The following is a 13,435-nucleotide window of genomic DNA, read 5'->3' as shown; positions in this document are numbered from 1 at the left end:
GTGATCCAGCAGATGTTGGCAATTTGATCTCTGGTTCTTCTGCCCTTTCTAAATCCAGCTTGAACATCTGGAGGTTCTTGGTTCACGAACTGTTGAAGCCTGGCTTGGAGAATTTTGAGCTTTACTTTGCTAGCATGTGAAATGAGTGCAATAAACCTAAGTACACCATTCATATTCCTTCAAATGCTTAGATGGTTTTCTGTTTCTTTTTACAACAAAATCATCAGAAAGTTTCACAAAAACCTGTATGGAGCTCTCTTCCTACCTTATCAAGCAACCTTTGTACTTCAGCCACGTTTCTGAGAAAAACATTCATACTTGTCTCCCCACAAGATCTCACACTTCTAATGTCTAAGCTAGGTTCTCTTCACTTTGCCTAATAAAATTTTTACTGACTTTTTATACCTTTTAAGCAACCATGACTTTCTGACAGATACTTTTTTTTTACTTTAGAGACTAGGTCACATACTTTATTTTAACTTATTTGTCTCTATGATATCTCTACATGTTATCTCACTCTATAAAAATCTATTATTTCCTTACACATCCCAGAGGGTGAGGATGTGAGTGTAGAAGTTTAAAACATAAAAGAAGCAAAGTCTTGAAGACTATCTGCTCCAAGAATTTAAATATACAAGTATGATTGCTTATACTGGCTAAATATTCATTCTCAAGTACTAAATAATGATAAGGAGACCACTTTTCAGAATGACAAACAAATCTGAAGTCATTGGGAGAGTTGGAAGTGGTAAACTTCCAAAGACTTTTGGTAGCAACTCAAATATATTGATGTTTCACAATTCATTTAATGTGGCAATCAATATAGGCTTTTCAGTAGAAAAATATCTTAAATCAGTCATTCAAAATGTTTCAGGTTGCTTTAACATGTGTCAAGGACATTATATTCAAGGAAATATAAAACACATATTACAATAGTCTGGTTTTCTTATAGCATGCTGAACTATTACATGCTTAAAATACAGCATTTTTTGATAGCTACAGATTTGAATGATTCAGGGAAGTATTTTTCCCCCTGAGACTTGTGTTTTTCTTTTGTTTTTCTTAAGTGCATTTAATAAAAATGCTCTCTCCTTCATCTCACAAATACTTTTCAATATGTACTATATTCTAAGAATTATATTTTTAATTTAATTAGAGGTAATAATTTCACAATAATAGTATACCCACTGTGGTGAATGTCAAGTGTTAAGAAAACTCACTGAGAACTGTGACCTAAGAATATCACCACTGAGAAGTCATATTTCTCTTGACAGTGTATTCATTTTATAAAGCCTATTGACTAGCTACTATTTGCTACCTTTTTAAGCTGGAAAGAGTAGCTATTCCAACAGCTATGCCTTAAATAATTTTCTTTCCTTTTATATTCAGTTTAGGCTGAAGTGTATGGTTCTTCCTGACTTGATCTCGAAATATGCTGAAACAGCAGAAATCAGCATTTATTGAACATTTTCTGATCTCACCATGCAATAAAAGAATTCTTTTTAAGCAGACTGCTATATGTATTATTTATTTTTATATTTTATACTACCTTCCAGAAAAAAAAAAAAAATCTCCAATCATGTGTACCTGAAATTTTAAACAGGTAAAATACAAAAACAGCAAATAAAAATCAAGATGGGATGATGAATAAGGAAAAAGATATGTACTGAGGGAAAAAATAGATAAGAAATAAGATTAAAAGGAGGAAAATGTAGTCTTGAAATAAATGAGTGAATGTTTAGATTTTGTTCAAAAATACTTGTTAACATAGCCTACCTTTTGGCATTTTTGCAGAGCAAGTACATGGCTATTTTCAGATAATATATACAATAAATTCCAAAATAATCAGCATTTTTATATAATGTACAACATCCCTTTCAAGACTTTGTAATATTCATTATTTTTAGGTCTCTATTGTCCACATTTGAAAGATATGTGTACTGTTTCCAAAGTTCGTAATCAGACATGCTGCCCTGGCAGTCCTAGAATCCTATGATCTCTGAAGTTTTAAATTCCTGATAAGAAAACAGATTAAAAATGTTACAACTGTATTTATAAACACTATAGAAATATTTGGATCTAAATCTAGAAGATGTTTTCTTATTTCTGCCATAACAAATTACCACAGGTTTGATGACTTAATCTTTCCTTGAGGCTCAGAGTGTAAAGCGTCTGCCTGTAATACGGGAGACCTGGGTTCGATCCCTGGGTCAGGAAGATACCCTGGAGAAGGAAATGACAATCCATTCTGGTACTCTTGCCTGGAAAATCCCATGGACCGAGAAGCTTGGTAGGCTACAGTCCATGCAGTTGCAAAAGTCACACAGGACTGAGTGACTTCACTTTCACTTTGGTGACTTAAACAGTACTCTCAACAGTTTTCAGAAGTCCAGTGAACTCATGCTGGAACTCAGCTTAGTCTCCCAAGACTGAAATCAAGAGATCCACAGGACTGTGTTCCTTTCTGCAGGGTCTGGGGAAGAAAATGCTTCCCGATTACTGCAGATTATTATCAGATTTCAGTTAAGTGCTGTTGTGGGACTGAGGTCCTGAAATTACCTTACTGGTCATTGGCAGGGTGCCCTGAGTTTTGGGGGGCTGCCTTCATTCCCTGTGTGACAGCTGTCTTCATCTCAGAACTTCAAAGGTATGTCAGGTCCTTGAATACTTCATATCTCACTGATCTCTCTTTCAGCTTCATCTGGCCTCTGCCTCCTCTCCTGTACCATCTCTCAGACTGACCCTTCTGCCTCTAGCATTCATCTTTTAAGGACCTTTGTGGCTACTTAGAGGGCATGGAAAATCCAAGACAACCTGTTTAAAGTTCAGCTGATTCGCAAATTTTTTTCTAAATGCAAAATCCCTTTTGTTATGTAACTACTTTGTTCTAGGGATTAAGGTGTAGACATCTTCAAGGTGGGGCATTATTTGGCCTACACACATATATACCGTCATGAATATCATCTATGTGTATAGTATCTAGATATGTAGATAAAATATTCTAAACATCAGGCAAACAGCATTATTAGGCATTGTTTTTAAACCATAAGCAGATGTCACTGCTTTTAATGAAAATATTTTAAAGTGAAAATAGTTGCATTTAAAAAAAGTACTTGGCTATTATTAATTGCAATTTACTCCTGATTGTAAATCTGAGTTGAGTGCTTTTCTTTGCAGCCATGCAGAATCTTACTTATTGTCCTAAGAATCTTAGACTACTGCTATCAGCAATATGACTTTCTCCCAGAAAACTTTATACCTGCTCTCTAATAATTAATTTACTCATTTTAAAATACTTTCACTATGAATTTATTGAAAATATTACTCTAGATTACTAGACTGATATACAATGTAATGTTATGATTAATTTAATTGTAATAAACATTTAATATTCAAAATGTATGTAATCATTGAATGTGAACAAAATGCATGTAAAATATACATTTGCGATCCTAAGTATTGGAGACAACACAATAAAAAATTCTCTCAGTGAGATTACATTTTAGAATTATCAAAAACTGTAAATTAAAATACTAACAAAAGTTAATGGCTGAGAATTTTCAGAGACATTCATGAATATAATGTTATTTGATATAGGCCTTCAATAATGGATACAAGGGAAAATACACAAATGATATGAATGGGCATTCTTTGAATGGAATCTAAAATGTGGAGCTGCCAGAGTGTAATGTTTAAATTTGCCAACGATTAGAAAGTAGATTCAAGTGATATTTGGCAACTGAAACTTTAACCTCAGATCAGAGTATGTAAGCATTCTCTGTGCTTACTGTCACTCCTCTTTATAAAGTCTACCTACCAATTGGAGAAGGGAAAGGCTACGCACTCCAGTATTCTGGCTTAGAGAATTCCATGGACTGTATAGTCTATAGGGTCCCAAAGAGTCGGACACGACTGAGTGACTTTCACTTCACTTCACCAAGTGGAAGTATCTCCTCTGCCTCAGAAACCTATCTCTGTGTTCTTTCTTCTACCCTTACTACAACATTCAAGACCTTGCTCTTTACAACTTGCCTTCCTTTGTATCTGGTCATTGACTGCTCTCTGCAAGATACTCTTTTTCCTTTGATTTTCAAACATTTGGGAGTCCAGTACCTGCTTGTACCATCATCATCATCATGTGCCTGTTGTTGTTGTTCAGTTGCCACACTGTCTCGGATTCTTCTCAACCTCATGGACTGTAGCATGCCAGGCTTCCCTGTCCCTCACCATACCCCAGAGTTTTCTCAAACTCATGTCCATTGCATTGGTGATGCCATCCAACTATCTCAGTCTCATCCTCTGTTGCCCTCTTCTTCTGTCTTCAAAATCTTTCCCAGCATCAGAGTCTTTTCCAGTGATTCAGCTCTTTGCATCAGGTAGCCAATGTACTGGAGCTTCAGCTTTAGCATCAGTCCTTCCCATGAGTATTCTGGGTTGATTTCCTTTAGGATTGCCTGGTTGGATCTCCTTTCTGTCCAAGGGATTCTCAACAATCTTCCAGCATCACAGTTCAAAAGTATCAGTTCTTTGGTGCTCTGCCTTCTTCATGGTCCAGCCCTCACAACCATATGTGACTACTGGAAAGACCATATCCTTGACTATATGGACCTTTGTTAGCAAAGCAATGTCTTCATTTTTTAACACACTGTCTATGTTTGTCATAGCTTTCCTGCCAAGAAGCAGTTGTCTTCTAATTTAATGGCTGCAGTCTCCATTTGAAGTGAATTTAGAGCCCAAGAAGAGGAAATCTGTCACTGCTTTCCCCTTTTCCCCTTCTATTTGCCATGAAATGATGGGACTGGATGCCATGATCTTGGTTTTTTTAGTATTGAGTTTTAAACTGATCTTTTCACTCTCTTCCTTCACCCTCATCAAGAGGTTCTTTAGTTCCTCTTCGTTTTCTGCCATTAGAATGGTAACATCCGCATATCTGAGGTTGTTGATATTTCTTCCGGCAATCTTGATTCCAACTTGTAACTCATCCAGCCTGTCATGTCTCATGATGTGCTCTGCATATCAGAGTTTTGTCAGAACTCTCCATTATGACCCTCTGTCTTGAGTGGCCTGCAGGGCATGGCTCATTTCTTCATTGAGTTATGCAAGCCACTTCACCGCAACAATGCAGTGATCCATGAAGGGGCATGTGCGTATAAAAAGACTTTATTCACTGAGATCAAAATTATTTGATTTAAACTTTTTGATTATCCTAATTTGTATCACAATTTAAGGTGGTCACTCTCTGATTTTTCTATTCATTTGTTTCAATCCCATACTGAAATGATTTCTACAAATCTAAAGCTTTACTTGAAATCATTGTAATTCACTTTTGAACAAAAAGCTATGACCAAAGGTGTGCGAATTCATCTGATAGAAAGTATCTTTGCCTAAACCATCCAACACAGCAGGATTTGCAAGTGTGATGTTGCTCATAAAGGGGGCTTGCAAATGGAGGCAAGTGGTTGAAATTTATAACATAACAGTTAAACATTTCACCAGCTTGGCCAATTGACAGTGTACTTGATAAATGTTTAATGATGATGAATAATATTGGGTCTTGACTATTTTTTTCACTATCCAACACCACACTGAATTTTTGTTTGAGAGTGGAGCAGAGGAAAAAAAAAATTGTGAATGGGAAGAAAACAACTGAAAAATAATAATGTCCCTTTTTCAAAGAAGCCTTTTCTGACAAACCACAACACATTTTTAATAGATTGTTTCATAGTCAAGTGGCTTTTGTGCACAGGAAGGTATCCTTATAATTATTTTCTTGGTGAATACATTAATCTTATGAATTAATTCCATACCAAGTAACCAGTCATGAGATAATTTTTTAAATACAGTTTCATTTTATATGACAGGTTTATGATATATAAGACTTAATTATGGATTTTCATTTCTGAAATACAGTTCTTTCCCTGAACTGAGGTTTTTATATTTGCCTTCACAGTATTACCTGACCCATTGTGCTATATTCATGATACAATCATCTGATCTGTTTTTTAAATGCTTTATTATAATTAGAAGTATCATCTAGGCTCTCCTAGGGAATTGAAGATTTTCTGTGGAGTGATCTTTCTTCCAGGCATTTGGTTATTTTATCATTTTTGAAGACTTGTACTCTTTCTACTTCTTTCTACATAGACGAGTGGTCTACATATGAGAGGTAGTAACCAAAGCCAAAGGAAAGTGCCCCTCTTGGCACATTACTTTTTTTGTTTAAGATATTTAGGTTTACTAATATTTAACACTGCTCCTCTTTCCTACTTTCAAAGACTAAAATGCATAGACATATTTAAGCAGATTCTTCAGTCATTTAGAACTCCATCTTGATGCTCTTACAGGATACTTGCTTTCTGGCAACAACAAGATGTCCCAGATATAGCTAGTGTCTTTTCTGCCTCAAGTCATAGAAATGCTCTCCAAAGATTAATATTAGTTGTTTACAAATTGACATTGACTGATTCTTTTTAAGGTTATGTTATTAGCTCATAATAAAAACAAAAATATGCTTGCCAACTTGTATAATAATAATTATAGTAATAGGCAAGAAAAATATAAAAATCCTTTTTAGATCTCCTTTTGTGCTTTAGGCACACTCTAAATGCTTTTAAAATACATTCAGATTTTTAAATTTTTATTTATTTATTTTTTTGGCTGTGCTATTTGGCTTTCAGGATCTTAGTTCCCTGACCAGAGATTGAACCTTGGGCCATGGTAGTGAATGTGCAGAGCTCTACAATGAACCTCCAGGGAATTCCCAGGTACATTCACATTTAGATCTCGAAACAACCAATTAGGTAGTTTTAAAAGGGACTCAACAACTGCCTGAAAAAAGTTACTCAGTTAATTAAGGAAGAAACATCACAGTATTTATTGAACAGTGTTTCAGAAATTCCTAAAGTGTTTAGGAAGACTAAATTTAGTAATTACATTAAAAAACAATTTTTCTTAAATTTAAAATTCTGTACACTGATTGTGTTTGTATAGGATTTGAGAAGCTGATTCATTTAAAGCCTGAAATTAACTAACAATTAATATTTGAAAAATAAAAGACTCACACCCAGCTTCTAAAACTTTACTTTTCCCTTTGCAAGTCTCCCAGTACCACAAGTTATCATTACTTCCTTAAATAAATTATTAATTTTACCTAAATACCATTCAAACTTTTCAAAATATGAGCTACTGTGGGCAACTTTAGTCACCCCGCCACACACATACACACCCACACACAACACTAACACATCTCTATACCCAGGGTTCCAAATTTTACTCTTCCTTCATATTGAGAAGAAGGAAAAACTACTAGATTCAGAAACAAAGAAAGCAGGGAAGGGCTGAATTTGATTTTTGTTTTTAAATATAGTTGTTATTTATGTATTTATTTTGGCTGTTACTGGTCTTCCTTATCTCACAGGCTTTCTCTAGATGGGGGAGAACGAGCGCTTCTTTTTGTTGCGGTGCAGGGGCTCTAGGATGCGCAGCTTCCGTGGTTGCAGCACATGGGCTCAGTAGTTGCCGTGTCCTGGCTTACAGCACAGGCTCAGTAGTTGCTCCCCAGTATGTGGGATTTTCCTGGATCAGGGATTCACCCAGGTCTCCTGCACTGGCAGGCGGATTCTTTACCACTGAGCCCAAGCTCAAATGGTTAAGTATCCAGCTGTAATGCAGAAGACCTGGTTCAATCCCTGGGTTGGGAAGAGCCCCTGGAGAAGGGAATGGCAACCCACTCCAATACTCTTGCCTAGAGAATCTCATGGACAGAGGAGTCTGGCAGACTACAACCCATGGGGTCGCAAAGAGTCAGACACGACTGAGTGACTAAGCATACATGCACTAGGGAAGCCCAGAATTTGATATTAATGTCAACTGTAGGAGGAAAAAAAAAAAGAAGTTAGATGTGGTAAAACATATACTTTATTATACAGTTCACCCAGAAAAGTCTTTGCATGACTAGCATCACACCAATGCAGACAAACAAAATATGAGAGAGAGAGAAAGTGAAAGGGAGAGAGAGAAGGAAGAGGAGGAGGATGACTACATTTTTGTATGAAGCAAGTGAAAAGCAGCAGATAATAAACAGGATTGGAAAAAAGAATAAAAGGTCACTGTGGTGTTGGCAGCAGCCAAGATTATTAGTGACAATAGAGTGAGAAGCAACAAACACAATGACAGAGTAGAAAATAGTTCAGAATGATGAGACAGTATTCAAACAGTTTCTCAGCCTGAGGATGACACAAATCTGTATTCTCAAGTGCATCCAGACCCCATCTTGTCAGAGGAGAAGGATGAGGGAGGGACCAGCAGTTACTTGAGCCTTATCACTCAGTAAAGAGTGTGAGCTGTTCTTACTAGGTCAATCTTATTTAATGATGCCCAATCAAGAGATTAGGAGTCATTTCCTCTGCAGATTACTTCAAGGGCCAGCTGATTATTGAAAGTGAAAATCTCTCAGTCCTGTATGACTCTTTGTGATCCCATGGATTTTAGCCTGCCAGGCTCCTGTATTCATTGAATTCTCCAGGCAGTAATACTGGAGTGGCTTGCCATTCCCTTTTCCAGGGGAAGGGATAGACCCCAGGTCTCCTGCATTGCAGGCAGATTATTTACCATCTGAGCTACCAGGGAAGCCCATTCAGTTCTAAATTACATATTATCTCCATCAAGCTCAATATTCTGCTTGTGGCTCAGCTAGTAAAGAATCCACTTGCAAAGTGGGACACCTGGATTCTGTCCCTGGGTTGGGAAGATGTCCTGGAGAAGGGAAAGGCTACCCACTCCAGTATTCTGGTGTGGAGAATTCCATGGACTGAATAGTCCATGGAGTTGCAAAGAGTCGGACACGACTCAGCAGCTTTTGCTTTCACTTCAATATATTGACAAATTTGGCACAAGACAAAATGAGACCATTGCAATATGAAGTATTTTAAAATTTCAGAAAATAATATGCTGATGCTCAAAGTTACCAACTTCTAAAATTTTGTAAATTGTCAAATTTTTCACTTTTTTGAAATTAATATACTTTTTTATGAGTTAGATTCTTGGATGTGAAATAGATCCAATGAGCCTGTATTCTATAACATGGCTTTGGAATGATTACTGTAAAAGAATGACAGTAGTAGATGTGGGATTATGGGGAATGGACTGCAAAATTTAGATTGGCCTGATGAGCATGGAGAAGCCAAGTGATATAACAATTTACGGTTGTTACAAAGGGTAGAATTTAATTGACAGAGATATCTGGTTGATAAAACTGGAATTACAAAAAAACTAGGAAGCATGAGCAATCAGAGGCTGAAGTCATAACAGACAAGAAGAAATTAAGCAGGGATACACACAGAGTCAGACACGACTAAAGTGACTTAGAAGCAGTAGCAGCAGCACACTGTAAACTCACTCAAGTTAGAGATGGGTAACTAAGACAAAATAATTCTTAAATATTGAAATTATCCATGGTAACTTAAAAGGTCTCAGAGGATTAATACATATTCACATATATACATATATGCATATGAGCACACATGAATATGTTCACATATACACTCATATGCATACAGGTGATATTCAATGCAGTGATTCAGGAAGTGAGATCTGGAAGTAGAATGGGGTTGGACCCCAGCACAACCGCTCTAGCAACAACACTTCTAATCTCATCCAGCTTGATCTGATAAGAACATAATAAACAGGCAATAAATGGCTAACAGTTTTTTGGATTCTATATGTATGCATTAATATATGGTATTTATTTTTCTCTTTCTGACTTACTTCATCCTGTATAACAGGTTCTAGGTTCACACATCTCACTACAACTGACTCATTCATTCCTTTTTATGGCTAATACTCCATTGTGTATAGTAGTAGAGACTGGACTTGTGGAGACAGCTTGGGAGGGACAGGGGAGGACAAATTGAGAAAGTAACATTGATATATACATACTATCATGTATAAAATAGATAACTACTGGGAAGCTACTGTAGAACACAGGGAGCCCAGCTTGGTGCTCTGTGATGACCTAGATGGGTGGAGTGATTGATGTACAGCAGAGACCACCACAGCACTGTAAAGCAATTATCCTCCAATAAAGTTTTTTCTTTTATCATTTATTATTTCATAATTAGCATCAGTTCAGTTCAGTCGCTCAGTCATGTCCAACTCTTTATGACCCCATGAATCGCAGCACGTGATGCCATCCAGCCATCTCATCCTCTGTTGTCCCCTTCTCCTCCTGCCCTCAATCCCTCCCAGCATCAGAGTCTTTTCCAATGAGTCAATTCTTTGCATGAGGTGGCCAAAGTACTGGAGTTTCAGCTGTAGCATCATTCCTTCCAAAGAAATCCAAGGGCTGATCTCCTTCAGAATGGACTGGTTGGATCTCCTTGCAGTCCAAGGGACTCTCAAGAGTCTTCTCCAACACCACAGTCCAAAAGCATCAATTCTTCGGTGCTCAGCTTTCTTCACAGTCCAACTCTCACATCCATACATGACCACTGGAAGAACCATAGCCTTGACTAGACGGACCTTTGTTGGCAAAGTAATGTCTCTGCTTTTCAATATGCTATCCAGGTTGGTCATAACTTTCCTCATAAATAATTAGATCAAGAAATTTTTATTCTAAGACTTTTTTTTTTTTAATAAGAACATTGGTGCTAATATCATTAATGATGACTGCCTAGGTGAGAGTGGAGATCAAAATTCATCTGAGTAACCATGGCAAAGCTAAAACCCTTTGCTGCACAGATATAGTCCAGAACGAGCAGCATGGTCATCACTTATGGTCTTGCTAGAAATGCAGAATCTCAGGATCCAACTAGATTTAGTGACTTAGAACGTATATCATGACAGTAATTCCAAGCAATTCTTGTACACATTAGATTGAGAAGTACTGAAATGTTATTCATTATATTTAAATTTGTAACATGTCAAGTTCCGTAATTACAAAGCATAGAATTTATAATTAAAAATCAATAGAGATCTTTAATTCAAAAACTATGAAATACTTTATGAGAAAATTGAAACCCAGAAGTATTAGGTGATTACTGCAAAGCCACATGACTATTTAGTTGTAACTGCTTTAATAATAATGGGTTTTCCCAAGGTATTTTCGGATTTTTAGCTTTAATGTTTGGAAGGCATTGTACTATTCAGCTTGAATCTTAGTCTTATGTTAATTATATGTCATCTGACTTACATATAAGTAGAAAAGAGAATTCTTGTCACAATTTATAAAATAGAGGAACCCAGAAGAAATATTGACCGATATTTTTAAACTAATATACAAATATATTACATATATCTGAATGAATTAGTTTGCTAGGTCTGCCATAACAAATGGGGCAGAATAAACAAAAGAAATGTATTGTTTCACAGCTCTGGAGGCTAGAAGTCTGAGATCAAAGTGTCATCAGGGTTGGTTTTTCTGAGATTCTGGAGAAGAATGTCTTGAATGCCTTGCTACTAGCTTCTGGTTTTTTGCTGGCAGCTTTCTGTGCTCCTTGATTAACGGAAGTATCAGCTCCATCTCTGACTTCATCTTCACATGGTTCTCCTTGTGTATGTATGTCTCTGACTCTAAATTTCCCCTTTTTTGACAAAGACAGCAGTCACATAGGATGATGACACTCCCCACCATGACTTCATCTTAATTAATTGCATCTGCAACAATGTTATTTCCAAATAAGGTTACCTTCTGTGGTACTCAGGGTAAGAAGTTCAACGTATGAATTTTAAGCTGACTCGACCCAAAACAACAGGTTTTAAATCTCCTTAAGAAGAGGAGAGGGCCATAATTGAATTTAAAATTTGAAATACTTTATCAGAGGCTGCTAAATTGAACTGGAATTGTGAAAGTTTTTTTTAAATGAAGAACTTTCTTTCTTATGTGGAAAGAACCATTCAGAATATAAATATGATTATTAAAGAAACTTTTGAAAATATGTCTCAATTTTTTCTTAAAATATCTTTATTTATGTATGTAAAAGAACAATATATAATCAAGCAACTGAAAAGCAATTGTCATATAATTATTTGAAATTCAAGTTTTTATAATAATTTTAGCATATTTTTAATCTGAAGCCTCAAAATTGATTATTCTAAAATGTCTTCTTTCTACAATAATTATGATTATAAGGACATTCATTTATCTGGCTAATACCTTCCTAAGTCAAAGTTCATATACTTGGAGAGGAACAGAGAAAACACCTGCTAATCAATGAATAGATGGTATTACTATGTACACATTTTCCAAAAGGATTTTTCAGAGGCCAAATCTACTCTCTCCTCTTCCTCTCCACCAACATCTTAATGTTTTTATTCAGTTGCCAAGTCGTGTCCAACCTCTGCAACCCCATGAACTGCAGCACGCCAGGCTTCCCTGTCCTTCACTATCTCCCTGTTCATAAACTCAAGTCCATTGAATCAATGATGCCATCCAACTTTCTTATCCTCTGTCACCCCCTTCTCCTCTTGCCCTCAATCTTTTCCAGCATCAGGGTCTTTTCCAGTGAACTGGCTCTTCACATCAGGTGGCTGAAGTATTGGAGCTTCAGCTTCAGCATCAGTGCTTCCAATGACTATTCAGGGTCAATATCCTTTGGGACTGACTGGTTTGATCTCCTTGCTGTCCAAGAGACTCTCAAGAGTCTTCTACAGCACCCAGTTCGAAAGCAATGCCTAATCAAAATCTAAATTGATATTCTGCTTCTTCCCTAATTCTCCACATAACCATTCTAGATCTGTCATTGTTACTTCAACAATCTTGTAATTCTTCTCTTTAATCAGTTTTTTATCCCTCAAGTTTTTCTCTGTACTACAACTAGGTTTGTTTTCCAAAGCATAAATATGATTATGTCACCCTCCTGGTAAAATCCTTCAAGAGCCTATAGCATACCCTTTACAAATGTAGCCTATGATACTGAACTGCCAGCATTGGAATCTTGGCTTTAATGCTGGTTAGCTGAGTGAATCTGACTTCATAGAAGTTTATTTTTATTTATCATATATTAATTTCCTCACCTGTAAAGCAGTAGTAATTGAAAGTATCACCTTCTTGATGGGTTTATTATTGGGAATAAGACATACAATATGTATAAAGACATGAATGAATTACAAAAATGCCATCAATCATTTTCACCATTACTGAAAAAGTTGTCTTAAAAATTTTCATGTAAAAGTTGCCTTAAAAAAAGAGTGTAATCAAGAAATTTTTGGCTCTTCAGTTCAATTCAGTTCAGTTCAGTCGCTCAGTCATGTCTGACTCTTTGCGACCCCATGAATCACAGCACACCAGGCCTCCCTGTCCATCACCAACTCCTGGAGTTCACTCAGACTCACATGCATCGAGTCAGTGATGCCATGCAGCCATCTCATCCTCTGTCGTCCCCTTCTCCTCCTGCCTCCAATCCCTCCCAGCATCAGAGTCTTTTCCAATGAGTCAACT

Source organism: Bos indicus, chromosome 1 (assembly GCF_029378745.1).
Source record: "Bos indicus isolate NIAB-ARS_2022 breed Sahiwal x Tharparkar chromosome 1, NIAB-ARS_B.indTharparkar_mat_pri_1.0, whole genome shotgun sequence".
NCBI lineage: Eukaryota > Metazoa > Chordata > Mammalia > Artiodactyla > Bovidae > Bos > Bos indicus.
Note: the sequence above shows the minus strand (reverse complement) of the source record.